A 23147-nucleotide genomic window follows, 5' to 3' on the forward strand; every position below is an offset into this window, starting at 1 on the left:
TTCAACCACATTAACTTATTCAACATGCAGCGCTTTACAAAGCAAAGCTGAGTTTCCAAAGGCGCTTTCAGTCTTTTTTCAGACGTGCAGCATAAATATTTGCAGCCAGGTGATTATGTTTTGTCTCTTAGTTGATGCATGACCTTGGAGTAACCCACCTGTGATGTGCAATAAATCAGAACTCCCATCACCTGTATGTCAGATAATAGGCTGGGGAGGGCCATTGTGACGAGACAGCTGCTTCATTTTGCAGCTCCTGCAAATGAAAACACACCGTACACTTGTGCTTTAGGTCATTACTGAAGCCTAACTCCATCCTGGCCTATTGTTAGTTGTGGAGGTCTTTATCACAGTCGTATTTATACATATTTTATAAAGCAATCCCAGAGGACACAAGAGCAGGGCTCAAAAGGAATTAGCCAAACTCATGGGCAATAAGCACATCAGTGAATATTAAAACCAATATATTGTACGAGCAACCTCCATCCAGCTCAGGAGGAACCCGTACACCAGTGGCTGGGAGACGGGAGAGTGGAAAGTCCACTGCCTTGGGTTGGTGAGTGGCCGGTGCTCTCAGAACCCGGTTACGGGGCAGAGCAGCCGCTCAGTCTGACCAAACCCATTCGTATGCACCACAGAGCGCCAGCAGATGTGTGCAGCATCCCACAAGACATCATGAATATGCAGAAACAGCTGAAATTCAGCCTGTTTTTCCTTTGCCCTCAAGCTTATGAAAGTCTATAGCTGCCTCTGTGCTATTCTACAGGGCTCTCTCTGTAAAACATACAGAGGCGGGTTAGTGAGGAGCTTGGGATCACCTGGCAGTTAAAGAACATGGTCCCTCATGCCTCCCCCTTCAAAGACTGTGCTCTGTCAGGCCAACAGTCAAAAGCAATGGCCGGATATCGGTTCTGGGCAACCACGGCTCCATCTCTGCCATGAGCTTTGCCTCCAAAGCTCTTGCTGAGCATGGGACACCTGTTTTGCAACCCCCGTTTTCACCTCGTGATTGCTGAACATTCTGCAGGTGGAGACAGCAGCTTCAAGATGAGGATCTTGTGTTTCCACAACTTATAACGTAGATTATTAAAAAATAAATTATATCAAAGAAAAGTTTCATCATTCTCTTCTCTTCTTGTGCAATATCCCTCAATCCTCTGCATAAGATCCGATTTCCAGGTTGAGTTTCCTTTGGAACTGGGTCTGTATGTTTATAAGATTTTGTAAAAAAAATCTTACAAAATATTAGGACCTACTAACCCCAGTACAATAAAAAATATTTAGCAGCAAGACACAATACTGGATCCAGGCACATCCCTAACCGAGTTGCCATAAAGTCTGCTATATCATTATTAAAACATAACATATACAGATACAATTAGCTACCCGGTCTGAGCCTCTGTGAATACTTTCACTTTCGGTTGTGTTTGGTCTCTTCAGCACCATTCTAGGAACCGGGAACACAAGGACCAGAACCCCCTCGTTGTGTGGTTTGGGTGCCAGCTCTGTAATTTCTGTGCACCGTTGCTCGTGCTGGATTTGCAGCTCTGCGTTAGGACACCTAGTGGCTGAATAATTTCCTGTGTATACACACATATCTGAATATATTATTTAGATTTCCCGTCAGAAAGCTCATACCTACTTCTCTAAAGCTCAGTAAGACTGGAGAGCATCTCAGGATTTCTGCATTGTTCTGTCGTGCAGTTTAACCCCCTCGCAGCTGGAGGGGGTACGTGGCAGTGAAAGCACAAAGGGAGTGACAGGTACAGATGCCACTTTCTACTTTATCTTCCATCAGGACGTCACAGCAGCACATTTATCTCTGATCCGTAATCTAAGTCTTACTCTTTGCAATGTACATAACTCTCCTTAGCAAGATTTCTCCTGTCTACATTTTAGTAACTCGAAATGAGATGGTATTGCTCTCAAGTTTTGTGTTTTCTGTGTTTCCATGTTAATAAAAAAACTGTATAAACCCTTTTATTCCAAAGGATGAACTTCAGCCTCCTCAGTGGTGGAAAACCCCCACACCTTAAACAAAAAGCCATGATGTTTCTTTAAACAATTCTATGCCATTTGCTCTGCAGCGAAGTCACCATTTGAGCTGTCACAAGCCATCGTTTCTGAGGAGTTAAAATCTGTATTGTCTTTAGATGGATTCATCCAAGATGAAATACAGTACAACTATTTGCATTTTCATGTGTTTACTCGTTCCAAAAATCGACAGACGCCACAGAGCAAAGTTAACCTGATAAAAAGTGAAATGCTGGAGCGGTTGGCTTTGCATTCAAATAGGAAAATGTGGATTAACATGCCAAGTGGGTGACGAACATTTGAACTTCACTAATCAATTTTAGAAATCATAAGACCCAGGCATTTAGAAAATGTCATAATCTTAATACCTAATTCACTCCTTGATTTGTAACTTGGAGAAATCAGCTGCACTTGAAATTTCACCTGCAGCATTTTCTTCACTTGGGCAAAGAAGAATTCCTAGTTCAGCATTCATTATTATTTTATTTCCGTGTCCCTTTAGGTTTCTCCACATCAATTGGTGCCCTGACCCCAGCGGCACTGGTGGCACATCCAGGCATTTGTGTGGCGGCTGCAGCCACCAAGGCCAAGGGCAGCTGGGCGCTGTGCCCAGGCTGCGAACAGCAAACACACCGCTGGTGCTCCCCGTCCTCTGCAGGCACTGAGCAGCTGTCCCAGACTCAGCGTCCTGGCTTGGATCTTCCTGCCGCAGCTTCTACTTGGGATGGGAGGACAAGAAATAGAGAATGCAAGAGTGAGGTGTGCATGGGGTGGGTTAGAAGGGGGTGGTCAGTAGGTCAGAGAGGTTCTCCTGCCCCTCTGCTCTGCCCTGGGGAGACCACAGCTGGAATATTGTGTCCAGTTGTGGCCCCTCAGTTCCAGCAGGACAGGGAACTGCTGCAGAGAGTCCAGCGCAGCCACCAAGATGCTGGAGGGAGTGGAGCATCTCCCGGGTGAGGAAAGGCTGAGGGAGCTGGGGCTCTGGAGCTGGACAAGAGGAGACTGAGGGGGGACTCATTCATGTTTCCAGATATCTAAAGGGTGAGTGTCAGGAGGATGGAGCCAGGCTCTTCTGGGTGACAACCAGTGATAGGACAAGAGGTAATGGGTTCAAACTGGAACACAAAAGGTTCCACTGAAATCTGAGAAGAAACTTGTTCCTGGTGAGGGTGGCAGAGCCTGGCCCAGGCTGTCCAGGGGGTTGTGGAGTCTCCTTCTGTGCAGACATTCCAACCCGCCTGGACACCTTCCTGTGTAACCTCATCTGGGTGTTCCTGCTCCATGGGGGATTGCACTGGACGAGCTTTCCAGGGCCCTTCAACCCCTGACATTCTGGGATTCTGTGAAAAGCAGCAGCAGGACAGCAGACAAGCAATTCAGTAGCTCAGCTATTTGCAATTTGTGGTTAAGAAAACAGGTTACACATTCAAGCAGTAAGAAACTGAGAGATTCTTCAGAAGGTGGCAGACGTGGCCGTGCAGCTCGGAGCTGGCGGGGCCGCTGCCGCCTGTGCGGTCACAGGGCAGGGGCCACCAACACGGGCACGGCCGCCGCTGGTCGCCAGCACAGAAAATCAAGTGACATGTCTAGTTATTGCAGTCGCAGTCAGGGGCAGTGTTGTTCTCAGAAGGCTATTACTGAGTAAGTTCAGAACCTTCTCATCAAGTGGGAAGTTATTGCTGTCATTTTCATCCAGACTTACACAGGACTGAACAGCAGCATTGACTCAGACCTTTCCCTGGCTGAGAGACAGTCAGTGACTGTGTGTGATTCCAGTCCCGAAGTGCAGACAGGGAGAATCACAGGGGAGAAGACAATAGAAACACATGAAATGAGTTTATAATTGAAGAGCTGAACCTCATCCTCACTCCTCCCCTCCCAAAAAAACCAAACAGAAACAATAACCACAGAACAGGAAACCACACACACACAAAACCAAATGACAACAGAACTACCACCAACGCAAACCAAACCCAGACTGAAAAGCTCAGAAAATCCTTGTGTGGAAGCTGGCAAAGAAAGATCAGCTCGCTGGCGAGATGAGAGGCTGGTGCTCCAGAGAGGTGTGGCCTGGCTGTTTGACACCTGGGCTGCTTGGGGACGATGCTGAAACAGGCACCAGTCATTTCAATCGCAAACATGTTTGGCTTGATCAGGGACACTTCACCCTTTGATTTGCTGAATGCGCTGGGCTGATGGCAGAGCTGCTGTCTCCCCTTTTGGCCAACCAATGCACTGAAGCCTCACAGCGAGTCAAGAGAAATAGGAGATAATTTTTACCCTAATTAAATACAATTTTGCCAGGGCTGGAAATATGGAGGTGTCATATTATTCAGTTACCTAATTGTGCCTTTGAAATGGCCGCATAATAATGACTTTTCAATAACAAGAGGGAAACAGGGAGGTGAACTCTTTGCTTCACTCTTTTCATTTTAATCTCCAGTGCAAAAGCAGAGGGCATCCACCTAGTAACTACCGCACTGAATTATTCATAATTAGTCACACATCGTGAAATGCAACTGTTTGATGATCTCAGGTGTGAAAGACAAGTAGTAGTTGGATAGTTCCTTAACTATTAAAACATCATTTCAGCTACAAGGCAGAGACACAATAAAAGTCCACTTCAGCTCAAGTGACACCATTTTCTGGCAAGTGTTGGTTAGCGTGTATCAATCAAGGACCAAACAGCTAGCTAAGCTGTTCTCCCCATTTTCGTGATTAGAAGGTAAAGAACCCAGTTATGACAGCTCCCACCATTCTCACTAACCCCTTCCCCCCTGGTGCTGCTGGGTCCGTGTCCCCGGCTGGGACACAACCGTGGTCCCGTGTGCCAGGAGCAGCCCTTACACACACGAGATGCACAACCTTCCAGCTGCGGCGGAAAGAAAAGATACCGAAGCACTGTAAGAAGCAGCCACGATAGTTTCGAGCGTGGTGCAGCCCCCAGCTGGGACTAAACCGTGTCACTTACACCCGCAAACCCACGCGCATCGCCAGCCGCCGCAGGTCTGTGGGTGGGAGCCCACGATCCCGGCTCCGTGCAGCAGAGGGAAGCAGCCAGCGCCGTACGGCTGACCAGCCTGTCACGCACTGAAGACTTAATTATGTTCTCAAACAAAGTACAATGAACTCTGTCATAAGTAATCACACAGGAGACCACCAAGTCTGCAGCTCGGCAGAAGTGGCCCTTCCAGGAGAGATGAAGCAGAATTTGCTCTGGCTTTGGGGAAAGCTTACTGAGCTCCGAAAAGGAAGAACTGGAATGCAGGGGTTTTTTTGCTTTACTTATCAAGACCTGACTTCATGTGCTGCTGTTTTACCAGGAAAACTTACCAAACATACCAAAATTTCCTCTAATATGGAAGGTATCTTAAGGATTTACAATTACAGATGCTTTAGTAAATGAAAATACAACCCCACAGGGTCAAGTGTTGGCAGATAGACAAAGGAGGAAATATTTCGTTTACAATGTATTTGTAGTATTTAAGAACACACATTTTATGCTATCTCTGCACAGGAACTAGGCATTGCATGGAACTCACCTTTGGTAGGATTTGGACTCTTTTCTCCCATAGTTCAGTTATTTGCAATTGCAAAACAAACCCCAGAAGAACCGAATGCATTTAATCATACACGACTCTCTCACTTTCACAGCAGGCAACGGAGCCTCCAGAAGTGGTCCTTACAAGTGCATTACAACTCCCAAACCAGTAACAAACACAATTATGACAATGAAAATTGTATTTCAACCCAGATGAAAGACAATTTAACTCTCCTGCTCCCACCCCACTTTTTGAAGGATGCTTCAAACATTCCCTCAAAACTCACCGATAAATTATCCGAGGTCATCACTGGTGGGTTTTTTCACTCCTTGTTGTAATAAATTCAAGGAAGAAAGACTGCTATGGCACTAGACTGGGCTGCAGGAAACCACTAATCTGGATGGAGGCTTCGGGACGGGTCCATTCGCTCCTCCAGGTTCCATCTCCTCTCACTGTCGCGCGGTGCCATGTGTCCAAAGCGTGGTGCGTTTGGGTCAGGAACCATCTCTCGCTTGGCATCGTTCCTACAAAGCGAGGCTCTGACTTCTGCTTGGAGAATCTGGGTGTGACTGTAATATAAGACCAAAGAATGGGATAATTGGACCATATCAATTCCCATATGAATTTTCATTGCAAAAGACGTAACACAACAAAACCGAGGGTGCATACTGAAGAACATCATTTCGAGCAGTACAGTGCTTACCACGGAGTTTTGGCTCCAGCCAGGGCACTAGTGCTTTGAGTTTCTTTATGGCCCCATGCACAAGCAGCTGAACTAGACAATTCCTTGATCGTGCTATAAAGAAGATTTGTGAGGAAGGGAGGCAGAAGAAGACGGGCCAGGTAACTATAATTATGAAGTTATTAGAAGCAGACATCATATGATAAAAGCTTAAAAGCACATTGTTCTGTGAGAGATTTTTTGCTTTCCTCACCACTTAAGATAAAATAGTGTTAAATAACTGCTGTCCCAAGTTAAACCTAAAGGTTAAAGGATAGTAATTACTGATTATTTAAAGGGTAGATGTAATGAACTAAGATAAAAAGACATGTCACATTTTGAAGCCAGATACTATATTTCCAGCTGGGAATGTGGCTCTGGCCAAGTGTGAGCAGGGGCTGCACTTGGGCCAGCAGTGAATCGCAATGAAGCTCTTACAGTAACAGACGGTGCGCAGCGCTCGCTCACAGCACTTCGCGCTCTCTGGATCGGAACCCAGATGCGTTTGAATAGGAACTTTGTATTTCACATGCAGTTCAACACACATGCACCAATATTTTACTAAGCCCAGTTTTGCGGAGTAAGACATAAACCCAGTTCTTCCAGTGCTGTGTAAGTGAAATCTGCACCGCAAGTGACACAACCTTGATAAGAAAAAAGTTCAAACCAATCAAATTATTGTGTATTACATTATATCCCCAAAGCAGAACGTCACGTCAGGCTTTTAGAACATGATACTCAGCAAGGGAATAAAATCTATAATTCAGGAAAAGAACTACATGGAGTTATTTTCTTTAACCTCTGATTTCAAAGCCAATAATGACAGGATACTAAACACTTTCGTTTAGCTTTTAAAAGCTACAAAATACAAACAAAGGAATAAAACAAAGCAAGAAAATCACTAAGATAAATAAAAAAAAAATTGCTTCCCTTCTCGGGTTTCTATTTCATTTCAATTATTAAAAAACACAAACTTCATCAGCCTTGCTGAGTAAAAGTAATTATCTTCCCTTAAGTCAGCTGATTTCTGTTGCCTTTTCACCCATTGTCATCTCTTGTTATTTAGGACATCACATAACCAGCCTTGATTGTGTTATGGTGTTAGGAGAATGAAATTCCCATTTAGAAGATGCTTAGTACTGAAAATCTTTCAGTGTATCAACTGGCTGCAAGGCAGATGCTGCTTTGATGTGTTGCTGTGTCACAGCTGCTCCTTCAAAGACCGAAAACTTCCCGAAGTGAGCAGGGGCTGCATCTAGTTCCCGGCTTTGAACAGTTAGTGGAACACGAACTGGGGCTGGGGAGCAAGAACACGGGGCTGGGGAGCAGGACCAGGGGCTGGGGAGCAGGACCAGGGGCTGGGGAGCAGGACCAGGGGCTGGCGAGCAGGACCAGGGGCTGGCGAGCAGGGACATGGGGCTGGGGAGCAGGAACAAGGGGTTGGGGAGCAGGACCAAGGGGTTGGGGAGCAGGGACACGGGGCTGGGGAGCAGGGACACAGGGCTGGGGAGCAGAACAAGGAGTGGGGAGCAAGAACATGGGGCTGGGGAGCAAGAACATGGGGCTGGGAAGCAGGACCAGGGGCTGGGGAGCAGGAACAAGGGGTTGGGGAGCAGGACCAAGGGGCTGGGGAGCAGGAACAAGGGGCTGGGGAGCAGGACCAGGGGCTGGGGAGCAGGGACACGGGGCTGGGGAGCAGGACAAGGAGTGGGGAGCAGGAACGAGGGGCTGGGGAGTGCTCGAGCTGGCACACGGGCAGGGGCAGTGATGCTCTGCGTATGGCATATTTTTGATAGCCAGCCTTTTGCTATAGACAGGACAGGACTCACTACCCCTTGCCTGATTTTTCTGCAGCAAGCATCAAATAGCACAAAGATAAGGAATCTTTGCCCGGCTGGGGGTTACTATTGATCTGTGAATTCTGATATGTGAACTTTAAAGGAGCTGGAGGTTTCACTCTGCATGGGGCATGCCAGAGTGCGTTCAGAGAGCTGCCAAAGCTTCCCGTGTGCCCAAGCACTCAGTACCAGCACAAATCCGATGTAAGGCATTCAAGAACTAGCTTCAAGTTGTACCTTTCCTTGTGCAGTATGCACTGTACAGTGCACAGAATGTGTCTTTCTTCCCCTCCCTGCCTGCCCCTGCTTTTTTCAGAGCCAGGCAACTGTAGTCTTTCATCATTTCTGAATTTCAAAGTTGATGAACTGTGAGTAGACGATGCTGCTCGTGTTTTCCAAACCAGCCCACTACCTTACAAGTGCTGCTTCCAACACGTTTCTTTGCGACAGCATGCATGGGCTGGAACCAAACCACCCATCACACCGCCCGGGCACAGAAGGTACTGCACCCCAGCCAAGGAACGGCCGTAGTCTTGCAAGGAACTCCAATATTCTCATACTTCACATCTCAAGACCTGAGGCTGCCCTCACTAACGACTGAAAAGAAAGGTGCAAACCCTGCCACTTCAGTTTTGGCCCGTCTGGGGATCCACCGGCAAAGTCCACAGTTCTGTGCGCCTCCACGGCCAGCTTAGCTCAGAACCTTCCAGAGCGGTAACTCCAGCCAACAGATGATTAATATGTCAGCAAAATAGTTCTCTACCTTCCCTCTTGGAGCAGATGAAAGACATTTATTACCCTGTCCCTTTCCAGCCTGATGTTACAGAGATGCCAGACTCGGGGATCTAACCTCAGCTGTCCCATATTGTCATTTTAATTAAAGCCATATCCTGTAAAATACTATATGCTGCCGAAGCCCTGATAAGATCCTATTATCAGAAAGGAGCAAATTTGTGATGCTATCTGGGCCAGCCCATGATTACCTGCCAGAACAAAAGGAATGTTATTAAACAAACTCTGTGAGATCGCTGGGGGAGGATAGAATGAAAACCGCGCTCCAGCAAAAGCTCTTATCTGTCTGGGGTCACGGCTGCACACAGTCCCGCTCGGTGCCCAGAGCCGGAGCAGAGAGGAACGAGGAGCTGCTGCCTCCTGTTGTACTGCGCAAAGTTTTGTTCCTTTCCTGCAATTGGAAGGAACACCAACTGCAATATCAATTAACCCCTGAGAGATGATCACATTCTGAAGTACATTTTCAAAAGCCTCATTAAAAGCCAATGTGACTATATTTGCTTTTCTAAATACGGCCGTTACTTTTTAGGACACACAGAAGAGTGGGTTGCAAGGTGTCTCTTACCTTTAAGGTTTAATGATCTCCCATGGAACAAAAGCAGTGGGAGGGGATTGCCACGCTGCACTTTCTTTGCCCTGACTTCATTATTTCACTCCTCTGACTCAGCCAAATAACATGTGAGACCTCTTGAGGTGGATCCTGGTCTTTGTGCAGCCAGAACAAACACTCAGCACCTCCAGACAAGGCACAGAGCTGTGTCACAGCCCCGCGCTCGCTCACGAGACACAGAGCAGTGTCACAGCCCCGCGCTCGCTCACGTTCTTGGTGCTATGGGCACCAAACCCGATCTTTTATTTCTCAGACAACTGAGTCCACACACACATGGGCCATTTTTCTGCTCTTCCCAGTGAGCACAGAGCTAATGCAAGAGGGAGCTGGTGTGCTCGTCCATTCCAAAATCCGCACGGAGCTTCTTCAACTTCACAGCTACTAATAGACAAGTTCTGAATCTGAAAAGAAAACAGCACCACCACAAACTGAAGTGCAGCCTGAGCATCTTTTTGATTTTTAATTGCTCTGTTTCTACGTAAGTAGCAAGAACAACCCTACCACACTATTGAGCTAATTAACTCTCCCACTCTGCTGGGGAACCCGAACAAAGAGCTTTGGGAGTTGTGTTACTTGGGGTCTGTACAGACGACCACAAAGAGGCGAAGCGCTCTGGTTTCATCAGATACCGTTCATCAGCTGCCCCCACTCCACCTCCGTGCTCTCCCCTCGCTAAAAGAGTGCAGGATTTTAACACTGTTGGGTGGCTTAATGGCTCTTCTTCACTACCTGTGGAGCCTCAGCTGGAGAACGGCCCTTCCCCATGTCCATGGAGCTACTGCCTGTCCCATCTCAGCACAGCTCAGCTGGGGAACAGCCCTTCCCCATGTCCATGGAGTTACTGCCTGTCCCATCTCAGCACAGCTCAGCTGGAGAACGGCCCTTCCCCATGTCCATGGAGTTACTGCCTGTCCCATCTCAGCACAGCTCAGCTGGAGAACGGCCCTTCCCCATGTCCATGGAGTTACTGCCTGTCCCATCTCAGCACAGCTCAGCTGGGGAACAACCCTTCCCCATGTCCATGGAGTTACTGCCTGTCCCATCTCAGCACAACTCAGCTGGGGAACAGCCCTTCCCCATGTCCATGGAGTTACTGCCTGTCCCATCTCAGCACAACTCAGCTGGGGAACAGCCCTTCCCCATGTCCATGGAGTTACTGCCTGTCCCATCTCAGCACAGCTCAGCTGGAGAACGGCCCTTCCCCATGTCCATGGAGTTACTGCCTGTCCCATCTCAGCACAGCTCAGCTGGGGAACAGCCCTTCCCCATGTCCATGGAGTTACTGCCTGTCCCATCTCAGCACAGCTCAGCTGGAGAACGGCCCTTCCCCATGTCCATGGAGTTACTGCCTGTCCCATCTCAGCACAGCTCAGCTGGAGAACGGCCCTTCCCCATGTCCATGGAGTTACTGCCTGTCCCATCTCAGCACAGCTCAGCTGGGGAACAGCCCTTCCCCATGTCCATGGAGTTACTGCCTGCCCCATCTCTGCTTATCCTGAGACATAAACCTCTTTTTCCAGGAATTCGACCCCTCCCCAAGCTTGCGGGAACTATATGGACTAGCAATAGCAGTTCAGTTAGTAACAAAATGCTAATATGAGGAATTAATTCAGACCCCAAATAAGTTCTAAACTGAAGCTGTAAGAGAATACAGTCTCCTGGTCAAGCGTTGGATTCAAGGCATCAGTAGCTTCTCTAAAATGCATTGTTTTATCTCAAAAAAAATCATGAAAGAGAAGTCACTGAAGGGAGCTGGCAGCTGATGAAAAGGATATAAAGAATAAACTAAAGAACAGTAGCAGGTGTATTACATAGATTCATCAGAACTTAATGAATTGGTCTTTAAAAATAGTTTTATCTTCCTCATCCATATGTATTTTGGTAGGATAAGAAATATAGCTACAATTTAAAAGGGGTGCCAGTTCTATTTGATGTGTTTTCATATTTCATTCTGATTGTAGCGAGAGCCCGAAGCCGAGTGAAGTCTCCCATGATCGATGCCCGGTCGATTTGCACTGAAGTAGCCCCTTCTATTGATTCAGAGGGGGATGCACAAAACACGTCAGCGATGGGACCGAATGCAACTTGCGCCTGAAGGCAACATCTCGAGTCTCTCACAGAACTGAGGTCCTGTGGTTTAGTTTAAACTAGATCGCACTGGAACACTAAGCCTGGCTTTGACGCCGCCTGTGCACGAGTGAACGAGGGGAGTCGGGGCTGCTTCGCCCACCGGCCCCGTGCCGGGTCCCCTGCTAACACCCTGACGTTTTCTTGATGTTTTCAAAGTTTGTGGAAATACTAAACAGCTTCATAATAACAACCCCTGAAAGTGCTGTTGCTCCCTTGCCGCTGACCTTGCCAACGTTATAGGTGAGGCAGCAAGAGGGCCTTTTTGAACCCATATAGTCTGGATTGTGAGAGTCATTCCAAAGCAGCCTTCCCGAGCGCCCGATGCCTCCGGGTGGTTCAATGATGAAAGGCTGCTTCTGAATTTTATGCAGGAATATTTGTACACAGTAGTTTTTGGGAGCATTTGTTCTCTATGCCATATCTGAGAAGCAAAGATCTATTACAATGACCCAATTCTGCTTGCAGAGACGCGGTCATTACTAAAATAAGCTTGCGAGGAGCAGTAGAAGCCTCGCAGTTCTATTTTACTTAAATTGTGTGCCATTCTTCCTAAAATTGATTTTGATCTAAATAGATTTTTTGTTCACAGAGTCTTGGCTCTGGTATCTTTCCATTCACTGATATATGATGCTATTTGACCGATTTAACCTTTACTTCTATGTGATCTAAGCAGTGCATGCTTTCCAGCATCTGTCTTCCAGTCATTAAAGTTCTCCTTCCACATGTGGGATTTTCCTGCAATATTTGGCTCCAAGTCCCACATGCACAACTCTAGTTGATCCATTCTGGCGTCCTGGTTCCCATCACTAGCACAGCAGCATTTCGTTCTTAATGATCAGGTAGGGAAGACAGAAAAAAAGTCTTAACATTATCTTGCAACACTTGTATTTTTGTTTCCAAATTGCCTCAAAATGTATGTAACGCGATTTGCAAGACGGGGCAGCTGAGTCACAGCCAGAAGTGGCCGGAGAAGCTCTCTGGTGGCACCTCGCTTGGCTGTGGCAGCATCAGCGTGTCAACCTTCCACATTCCATTGCAACTCAACACATTCATTGTTGGTTTCAGTGATTTCTTACAGTAATACTTCGTTTCTTTTGCCCTCACCCTGAAATTTATATCAGAGAGAAAATATAAACGAGCCAAAGAAAGGATATTTTCTCAGTTTTTTTTATGCTGCTCCTAAATAATATTTAGTTTTATTTGATACAAATATTGAAACTGAATTTCCAATGGAGAAACACTTCTACATTTCCACCAGCTTTAAACACACTTCTTGTCAAAGTCTTAATATCTGCCCAATATAATTTCTGCATATTAAGCTTCAACTGCTGTGGAAAGCTGAAAATTCTGCTTGTGCTCAGCTCTAAAAACACAAATCACCTTTAATTTAGAAGAAGTTTTATGAAAATACGCGGCTGCCTCAAACAAAAGAAAGATAAAATGCAATTGCATACATTATAATTAGCCAGGATATTCAGAATAAAATCTCCTCTTTCAAGAAGTACCAGGGGACCTCAGCAGCTTACACCATCTGCTTTTGCTGTTGCAGTTGGAGCTGGTTCAGAAAGCTGAGATGAGGGTTTACACGTGTATCTGTACCAACACCTACAGAGAACCGTGTTTGAAAGGGTGGAAATAACGAGTTAACAGAGAGAAAAGGGCAAGATGATATTTCTTCCGCTGAATCAGGACAGAGACACCCATGAGGCAGCGACGCCTTCCAGCCAGGTTCCTATGGGACGGCTCACCCGTGAAGCTGACGCTTCCTGCCGCTGGAACGCTGTGTCACCAGCGCAAACCAGCAGTAAAACCAGCAGCTCGACAAGGACAACCTGCCGGCTCTGCTCCGAAAACACCGGGACTCTCTCCCTCCCGCACCGGCCCCTGCAAAGCTGCTCTTCGCATGGATTACCCGGGTGAACTGCAGATGGAGAGAGCGCCGGACCCACCACGGCAAGCCGGGGGGACAATTACCCACTGCAAGGACCAGAAGCAGCCCGGATAATTCAAAACTACTTACCGATGCCGCTATGCAAAATAAATAAATAAAGCATAAGCTGCTCCAATTCATTACTGTTTATTCATCCTTTGAGTGCACTACACACAGCTGTTAAACGGCCAATAAATTCTTCCCCGTGCGGCGAGCAGCCCTCGAATTCCAAAGGACGCGCCTTGGCAACTTTTTTGGCAACACCTACTGCTGAGTGTTTCTGCAGAGAGGAACAGACGAACGGCTGCTTTGGGCTGAGCTCGTGGTACAATTCACCCCGTCTCCTTTTTCCAGGAAAGATGGGTACCAGGCATTTTAAAGCATCCTGGGGAGCTACTATGGAGTAATTAGAAACTATGGAAAACTTGCTCTTGCCTTGACAGTTCTTTATGCGAAGAAACATGAAGGCCCATGGGCCTTCTAACATGGTTCTATGTGACTGTAAGTGCTCTTGTTTAAATATATCTGTAATATTACATATCAGGATCGGTTTAATAAGCATATCCAACATGTCATTGCGAGACTGGTTATTCACACAAAGCATACTTGAATGCAATTTTTAGGATATATTGGCTCCCTCTCATGAAGACGTTTCAGAACTAGCAGCAGTTCATTCAGACATAGTCAAAGCAACAATAAGAACCGATGCAGAATCTGCCTTAAGGATAAGAAAAGCAATTAACCGCCCGCATTGCATCATAAGCCGAGGCAATGAGTTTACTATAAACAGGAGCGTGGCTGAATTTCAGGAGGGGTCCCTTAGATTCCTCATTTCCTCAGGCAGGAATGGACATTCTCACCCAGAAGAGCTTCCTTAGCTCTCCAGACTGAGCTCAACCGCACAAGAGATGAAAGGCAAAGGACAAACTACTTTGGGAAGCAGGTACCCATGTTTTCGCTCTTTGTGCAGTGCAGAGTTCTAGACAGATAACCTGATACACGATATCCAAAGATTAGAAGTTAGATGCCATCAAGTGAACATTTTCTTTAATATATTTATAAATGAACTTTCTGGCAGTGGCTCAGAAGAAATGCTGCATGTCAGTGATTGGAAGCTTCTAATTTGTTTACCTAGACACGGATGCGGGCTGGCTTTTAATTGCCTTTTACACTTTTTTCCTTGGGTCTGTCTGGTTTAAGATTTTAATGAACATTAGAAGCCCACCACAACACAAGATATTGAACATACCAAAACAACTGACACAGCTGCTTGCAAAATATCTGCATAAATGAAGTCTAATTATGTCTAAAATGGCAAGCCCATAGGAGCAGAAAAGCAGAGGGACTGATTAACAATGCTAAACAATATCAACAGCCAAGATCTAGAAAACATGGGTGAGACAAAACTGCGTAGCTGCACTTGATATTATTACCACCACGATCAAGAGTCCAGAAGCAGGAGCAGATGTTCCAAAAAAGTATCGATTTTATCCAGTAATTTACACAAAACCCCCTCTGGAGGGCAATTCTGCAGCTCAGGCTCTTGGCACCAGTTGGATATTCAGTGAAGGAGATGACGTCCAGTTTTCATGAACCCCACCTTGTGACTGCATCTCAATACGAATAGCTGAACTGAGAAGGGTGTGGGCGCTTTAAGGGCAAACCAGAGACCTCTGTCCTCGTCCACAGAATAATGTGAACGCCCTGGGCTGATTTCTGTTGGAGACCACATTAATTCTGTCCGTTACCTCCCGAAACAGCCGAGCGCGCTGGCACTCTCAGCACCGCACAGCCTGCCCTGCTCATTCGCACTCCCAGCAAGCACCGTGTGCTTCACTGAAGAGGTTTAAACGGAAGCGTAAGCCCCTCGCTGGCCGCGGCTCCCCGGCCAGTGAAGGGAGCAGGAACACGGAGCTGAACGCCACGCGGGGAGCGTGGCGCGTGTCGCTGGGGAGCACAGGAGGCTCCGCCGCTTGCTGTGGAACTAAACACTCAGTTCTCATTCCAGTGCAAAACTGACAAACAAATCCACCAACCGCTTCAGGCAATGGAAAACTGCTATCAAAGCCAGGCTAATGCAGGAACTGCCATGATATTAATCAATCCAACTTTCCCAAGCTTTGCATTTCAGGTAGAATTAGTATAATAGTATTGCCAAGGTCTGAAAATCACGGTTCCCTAATAAACTAAAACATCAGAATTCCATCATCCATTTAGATTGAGTTGAAGGGTAAGAGAAAGTGAAGTAGTTGTACGTCATTAAGGAAAGGGACAGGAAATAACTGGCCTAGAGCTTGAGATATCAGGAATTTCAGCTTTTAGTATCTGCATATATATTAAAAGTATAATGGAACATCTATACAGCAAAATCTTGCATCCCGATGCATCAGCACTCAGTGCTTTACTCCTCTAACGTTGCTTTTTGCACCAGAGCATTTTGTGGAAGACAGATTTTAATTTTCCATCGAAGACAGATGCGATGCTACATGAAGTGATAATGAAAAAGAGGCATAAAACCAAAGGAGCAAGACCAACTCACTCCATACATGTCCTAATGCCCTCCTTTTTCATTCCCTCTCTTAAAAAAGACTCTATTTCTATCTGTTCCATTCCATTACAATGAAAACAAAATAATTGAAAATAACCTTATGCACTAGCACATTACCTTGTAGAAATAATTCAATTAAAGTTTGGTAGTAGGAGCCGGCTGCCATGGTCACCGTGCAGGGAGCAGCCCGGGCGCTGGCTGAGGATGTGCCTGTTGGGTCACCCCTGCTGCAGCAAGAGCTGCTTTTCCCTTTTACACATGGATGCCTATAACCCTTTGGGGAATGTTCAACCCTGTCAAAACAAAGGCATGTAGATTCTCAAGAAACAGTTGTGTGAGCAAGTAGGACACAATTTATAAAAAGGAAAGATGAAGAAAATTCAGTTTGTGTTACAAAACGGCGTCAGAAAGAAGGAATGGGTTTTGCAATATTTTTAATATGTGTGTATATGTATAAACATGCATATTTACTGTTTCCTATTCACGATAACATAAGTGCATTTGTAGGAACCGAAGTCATAAATCTCACTCTGATTACTGTAATGCTGCTGCAGAAACCCACTTTCTCCTGCTACAATCCAAGTTCTCCCTACGACACCGTCCCCGTTCCTCCAGCCCAGATCTCAGAAGCTGGATCGTACCCAGTTCTATGTTCATTTCTTCCTTCCTCTTCTTACCATATTTACTGCTCTAGCTCTTTCTTTCGGCCTCTCGTCACCTCTTTAATTTGTGTTTATGGCTGAGCAAGCTTTCCAAGACTTTAAAAAGTTAGGCTTCACGCTTTCTGAAGTGTTTCTGTTCTGTGCCTTAGATATGCACCTAAGAAGTCAGTAACACGCTGACTCCCACTGTATCCAATAAACCAGGCGTGAGTAAGTACCCCCACGTAAAACAACACAGCACGAGCAAGTGATTTTGTCTGACATCTTCAACTTAAATTAAACCAGAGAAGCTTCACACAACCCACCCAAACATTTTTCATGAGTGAAGTGCCCCTGAGTTGTGGCTGCAGGTGCCCAACGAAGCGCTGCCGCCCAATTCCTTTCTCAGAGGCAGCTGACTATAAAAGCACTATAATGCTTTCCACTGCCTTTGGTACATTTGTTTCCTATTTATAAATACTATAGTGAAGACAAACCCTTTCTCAGTTACTGTAAAAACACAGAAGCTCGAGGTTCCTGCTGCTGCTTGTTCTGGGTCCCCAGCAGCAACACAACCAGCCCGTGTTTTGAGAGCTGGCGTCCTGCAGACACCTCCTCCAAAACCAAACGAGATGGTTCATATCATGACGGAGTGTCAATATAGTAAAGTTCCATGAGGCCGCTTTTGATAGCAGACAAGCTTATTAATAAATTTTTCAGTAGCTATCATCAAAATTAAAATCAGTGTGGAATAATTTCGGAGAGGCACAAGAACTTGGGATTTTTTTCCTGGGTAGTATATAAAGTGTAAGTGCCACAGGAGAGGTTTCTGACATCAGCAGGCATTTTAATTGCCATCAGTGTCTGTGGCATATTAGAAATATTCTATGAGAATGCTAATGCTTAGCAGCCTGCAAAAGACATTTTTCCCAGGGTTTTATAACTCTGGATTGTAAATTAAAACCATCATAGGACGCAATGTGCCATAATCCCATGAAGACATTTATGTATCATATGGAGTCAGTGATGGGCCACGGACTCATGTCTCATATATCATGAATAGTTATATGTACCAAATGGTAAATTCTTCACAGAAAGCAGGAAAATGGTTTCCTTTTGGGATGTTCTGAGTGCTTCAACTTGTTACCTACTGGCTCTGCCAAACCAATCATTTCCTGACAAATAGACTCTTGTGATGGGGACGTGGTCTGAGGAGACGTTGGGTCCATCACCATCCCAGCACCACGAGTCCCTCCCGCTGGAACAAGGTGCGGAGTGGGCTGGTTGGTGTCTGGGTTCCAGTGGTACCAGTCCGGCCAGCACCCCCAGCACCACCCACGGGTCAGGGGACCCCCGTGCGATGGGTCCTGGACCACAGCGATCAGGGCTGATCACCGTCCTGGCCCCTCAGCTCAGGGCATCTCACCCCACAGCTGCACAGGCAGTAGCATCACACCAGTGACTTAGACACCTCTAATTTTCATTTAACAGGCCAGAAAGACTTGAAATTCCACCGTGGAAAACACCTGGAAAGATCAAGCATTGAAAACCCTTCCGTGAACGCAACCATTTACTAAGAAAAAAACCCAGATATTCAGAATACATAACCCAACAAAGAATCTACATCAGGCTGGACATTCTATCTATTACAGAACACAGGAATCTTACAGTTAAATTCCTTTTGGCTTGTACAGCTTTGCCTCTGTAACTTTTAAACCCCTGAAAGAACATAAAGTTAAAATTTTAATAGCATTTCAGCAGAACCTCTTTGAATTTTGTATTAGATCTCAATTTAGCCTCCGGTAAAACCTGTAGAAAAAAAAATTCTGATGCTTAAAAATGTAATAATCATACAGGAACCTTCCAAAGTCAGCATCAAATAGAATAAAATATATTTTATTAATGATACAATTCACAAAATTACTAGTGCTGCCACTCTCTGCCCACAAGAGATGCTTCCCCCGCTGTATTATATTGCATACGCATTAGCTGCTGCTGTTTGTTCTGCGTGATTTAACCTCCTGATTGCTTTGAATGATTAATGAACTAGGGTGCTCTCTCTAATGATTAAAGAGACACTGGCCGTAATGAGGACATTGTGGTCAGGAGTCTCCACCGTGGAGTCAGTAGGAGATGGTTGCTCATGAGGTCGGCTTGAGTCTAGACTAACCCAGACCCAAAGGTGAACCCTGGCCGGACGCTCAACTGCAGCTGAGCCCAACAGAGCAGAGAGGACCTGCCCCTGGACCTGCCTGGGCCCAGCCTTGGAAACTTCATAAACTATTTTATAAAGGCCAACTGACTGATACATGAAGTGGGGTTTCCAAAGGTTTAGGGAAATGTGCAATAACTACATTGTAATATATGTTAACTAATCATCACACTCTCTTAGTATGGATTCTTCTTGCAAGTAGCAACAATAGCCCGGTAAGAACAACTGGCACTGGTGAAGAAATATCAAGCCTCCTTGCTTTGTCTTATAGCAAAATAAATCCGAAATTCAAGTCATATTCAGGAAGAACTTCGTTAACTCCAATTAGAAACCTGCTTTCCCAAGCTGCCTTGCATGCAGACCCCGGTCCCTGGCTCAGAGCAGCTCTGTGAGGTCGGCGACACGGACGGGATACGGGGTCGGGGCTCTTGGCGAGCTCAGTCTGAACCAGGCAATCGGAAGCAGATGGTTCTGTGTAAAGACCAAGCGAGATAAAGGGCACTATTGCAATAGAAATGCTTATTATTATTCAAGTAAACAGATGGGTAGGTCTGTGCCAGATCGGGGCCACTTGTAGAACATTTTGGAATTTTATAGTTGCAAAGCCTGAATTTTGCATGATAGAATGAAGTACTAGATACCTTTTAGAGTAATAGAGCTAAAAGGAAGTGTTCTTCTTCACACGGGTTATTAAATAACAAAGATGGCAGTAATTAAGATAAAAATAATACTTCTGGTACTGGAAGGAAGAGTGTTTTGTGAAAACTCCAAGTTCATTTCCATGTTGGCCCCAGATTTGAAGGCCTGTGCAGTTCTCCATCCAACAACGTCGACACGCAAACTGCAGGATCCTCAGCCAAGCGCCTGTTGGAAATGAGTTTGACAAGTTCCTTTTCTTTCCCGAATGCTGCTCTGATTTTCACACTTAATTCATTGCTCGCGCTATCTACTAGGAAAGATCGAACACGCACGAGTGTCAAATTGTCCCGGTATTTAAACAGAAGGAAGAAACAGCACGTGAAGCATTGACTATTTATTAGCTGACATGATCCACCATTAATGAAATGTCACTTTGAGTTCTTTTTTTTCCCTTCCTTTAAAAGAGAGGAAAAGTGATCCAGATTTGGATGAATTAAAGCAATCCCATTCTGTGAGAACAACTCCACTCAAGTGTAAGTGCAGTCCTGGAATTTTAAGTGGGAAATAAAGATCTCACATAAATTTCCCTTAACTTAATGAGCATCTGAAGAGCATCTTGCTCCAGATGTGAGCTGAAGTAATTCATTATTAACAATATACAGTGGTGCGGATCCACACAACAAGTATTCTGGTTTTTTGGTTAGCTGTTCCTCTACATTCCCTTTTCTTTCGCCCTTGAGAACCACAGCAGCAGCTGTGGCCGGAGGAGCAGCGCAAGGGGACGGAGCCTCGTGATAAGGAGGGCTGAACCCGAGTGGAACATCGACCCTACATCTACATCCACGCTTTCAATAAAGGACAAAGCTTTCTACCTATTCTTTTCATTTCTGAGATACAAAATGAAGTCTCTTTTGCTGTTCGGCTAATCCTTACGCTGTCTTGGAGAAGAGATATGTTTTTGTCACTTCCTCCTGCTGATAAGACTTGTATCAAAGTTGTGGGGGAATGAATTGCAATTTTTCAATTTAGGAGACTGCTCGTATCAGCCAGAGTCTTAGTTAAACAAATTCCCTGTGAAACAAGAGATAAGGTGCAACATACTTGTGTATTAAATAGAAAATGTTTCATGTGTTATATGTAGCAAATAAATATATTAAAATATCTCACAGTGTTCATTGATAAGCCGCTAAATAGTGCAATTAATACGATATCCAGGCAATTAGGCTGAAACAACTATTTGCTTTGGTCTGCACTTAACGTTGGTGATAAGTTGACAAAGATGTCTCGACTGCTGTCTCTGGAGCATTTCCTGGATCTCCACACCCCCATCCTTTGCTGTCAGTGTCTGTCAGGTGTGGGTCCTGCCCACGTTGAGATACACAGAACCACTGTACAACAGTAGTCACAGGATCCACATGGTTGTAAACCGGAATTCACACCGCTGTCCATTTACTGGTCTTACATCTATTTTTATACCATGGTATTATATCTTTCCGTAAGTTTGTCTAGCCTGTTACAAATTGTTTTTTAAAAGGAAAAATGACTTCTAATTGAGTATAGCTGAAGAACTTGGTGTTCCGCTCTGCCAAAAAGCTTCATCAGACAGAATCTCTTTTCCCTTGCAAGGCGTGTGGGGAATGGTCAAAGGGAATGGACACAAGAGTGTAGGTGCCTCTTTAAGGTACAGCTATGGCAAGATGTGTAAATCCAGGTATTGTTCCTTTTGAACTATATGTGGACAAGTTCTTTTAACTCACTGATGAAAGGGGCCACGCACATTAGTGCTCAGAGGTTTATGTGACCTTGCAGAGAGAAAAAGATTAGAGCACTGCAGCTAATAGTCCGCAATGTACTACCAGCGGTTTTCATTATCCAGTTATTCCAAACGCTCTCGTTAGCTGGACTTGTGACATCTCGGGCCCCGTCACTCCCCAGTTATAACCCGGCTGGTCCCCAGCTCAGGGGTTTGTCACATAACCTTGCGCACTCATCTGGATTAAAGGACTTTGATCCATAGGGAGCAGAACTCATGGGCATCCAATTTCACACTCGTGATACCAATACAGAAGAGCAGCAGCAGCCAAACCGCTATCTGCCTCTGCAAAATGGGATTAAGGGTTTCCACCAGCGCTTTTCGGAGGAAGGAAGAGCTGAAGAAAAGGAGTTGCAATGATATTAGTACTTCAGTTGATGAGTTTGTAAACCTGCTGAATGAATCTTAGGCAAGAGAGACAAAGCTTTCACTGAATACTTAGGGCAGACTAGCTAGCAAAACACCTGTTAAATAAGAATAACATTGAGCCCTGTGCAGAGGAGCAGCAGAAGACTCGAACAGCACTTAACACTCACCAAGTGGGGCCCTGCTGACCTGCGCTGCTTTGCCACATCCACACCTCAGACCCTGGGGAGGTTAAAGGCGAGATCTTTATGTTCTCTGCAAATTACGCCTTTCACAGCGACCACAGTGTTATTTTATTTATTTATATTTTCTTCTCCTTTCCCGGCTCCTTAGAATAAACCGCTTTCCTTTCCACAATCCCAGGAGAAAATCCTTCAGTGCTAATGACCTTGTTAAAGGTTCCCTCATCATGGTAAAATGTCAAATAAGGTACTTAAGGGTGGTAGAATTGGATGGCAAATGTATCTTTACATTATTATTTAGAAAAAAAAATCCAACAACCCCACACCTAGAGGTAGGTCTGTCAATTCCATGCATTTAAATGTCATTCTTGTCCATTCCTTGGCATTTTATGTCAGGTTGAATATAGCAGGGACTCTACCAATGTCACTTAATGGAGCTGCTTCTAGAACTAAATATTGTTTTTCCCCAGAGTAATGTCCAAATGTAGACATTTTTCCTGAAAAATCCTCAGGATTGAGTTTTTAGTCTATTTTTATATAAGCATTCGTGTCCCAGGGGACACACGGCAGCTAGCTAGTGCAACTGCTAATTTTCCCACCTAATGACGCTATGAGAATCAGACTCACAACCGTCTATTGTCACATCTGCGCTGCCCGGCAGTGACCCCGAAGGAGCCGCCACTTGCCCAATGCTGCCTTTAAAATGGGGGAAAAACCAAAGTCCTTATGAATCTCTACAGATTGTATGTTGAATGTTAATCCTAATACGCTGTTATATACGTATCTCTTTATGATTTAATTATAACGTGCAACACCCAAGAAGGGGCTCTGAAGAGACATACGGGACAGAAGCTTGAGGGCACGCTTCCTTGGAGGACTAGGAAGGAGCTTGCTCTTATTTAGTCTGGCAAAACTACTAAACCTGTTTAGGAGAAAGAAAAGAGGCAGGATGGAAAAGCAGGGCTTTGCGAATCCTCTTTTCCGTGTTGACACCGTCGGACTGCTAAAAGCACAGCTACTCGTGCCATTTAATTGGCAAGAAACTACGGATCCAAACACCTTTACACTTCGCAGATCTTCAGACTCAGAACTTTGTTACTTAAACCATCTCCAGAGCTGAACATAATTGAAGTTAGGTAGTAATTAAAT

At 45.4% G+C, this 23147-nt stretch overlaps 1 protein-coding gene across 1 annotated transcript in view; it reads right to left on the bottom strand.

Annotated features, from left to right (window-relative positions):
• Positions 1 to 23147, bottom strand: part of UNC5D (unc-5 netrin receptor D) — a 120960-nt gene that overhangs the window by 81192 nt on the left and 16621 nt on the right. Inside the window, exon 2 of the mRNA XM_065040881.1 lies at positions 5863 to 6145. The gene's annotated coding sequence lies outside the window, so the exon portion shown is untranslated. The remainder of the gene's footprint in view (positions 1 to 5862; positions 6146 to 23147) is intronic.

Source organism: Columba livia, chromosome 25 (assembly GCF_036013475.1).
Source record: "Columba livia isolate bColLiv1 breed racing homer chromosome 25, bColLiv1.pat.W.v2, whole genome shotgun sequence".
Taxonomy (NCBI): Eukaryota; Metazoa; Chordata; class Aves; order Columbiformes; family Columbidae; genus Columba; species Columba livia.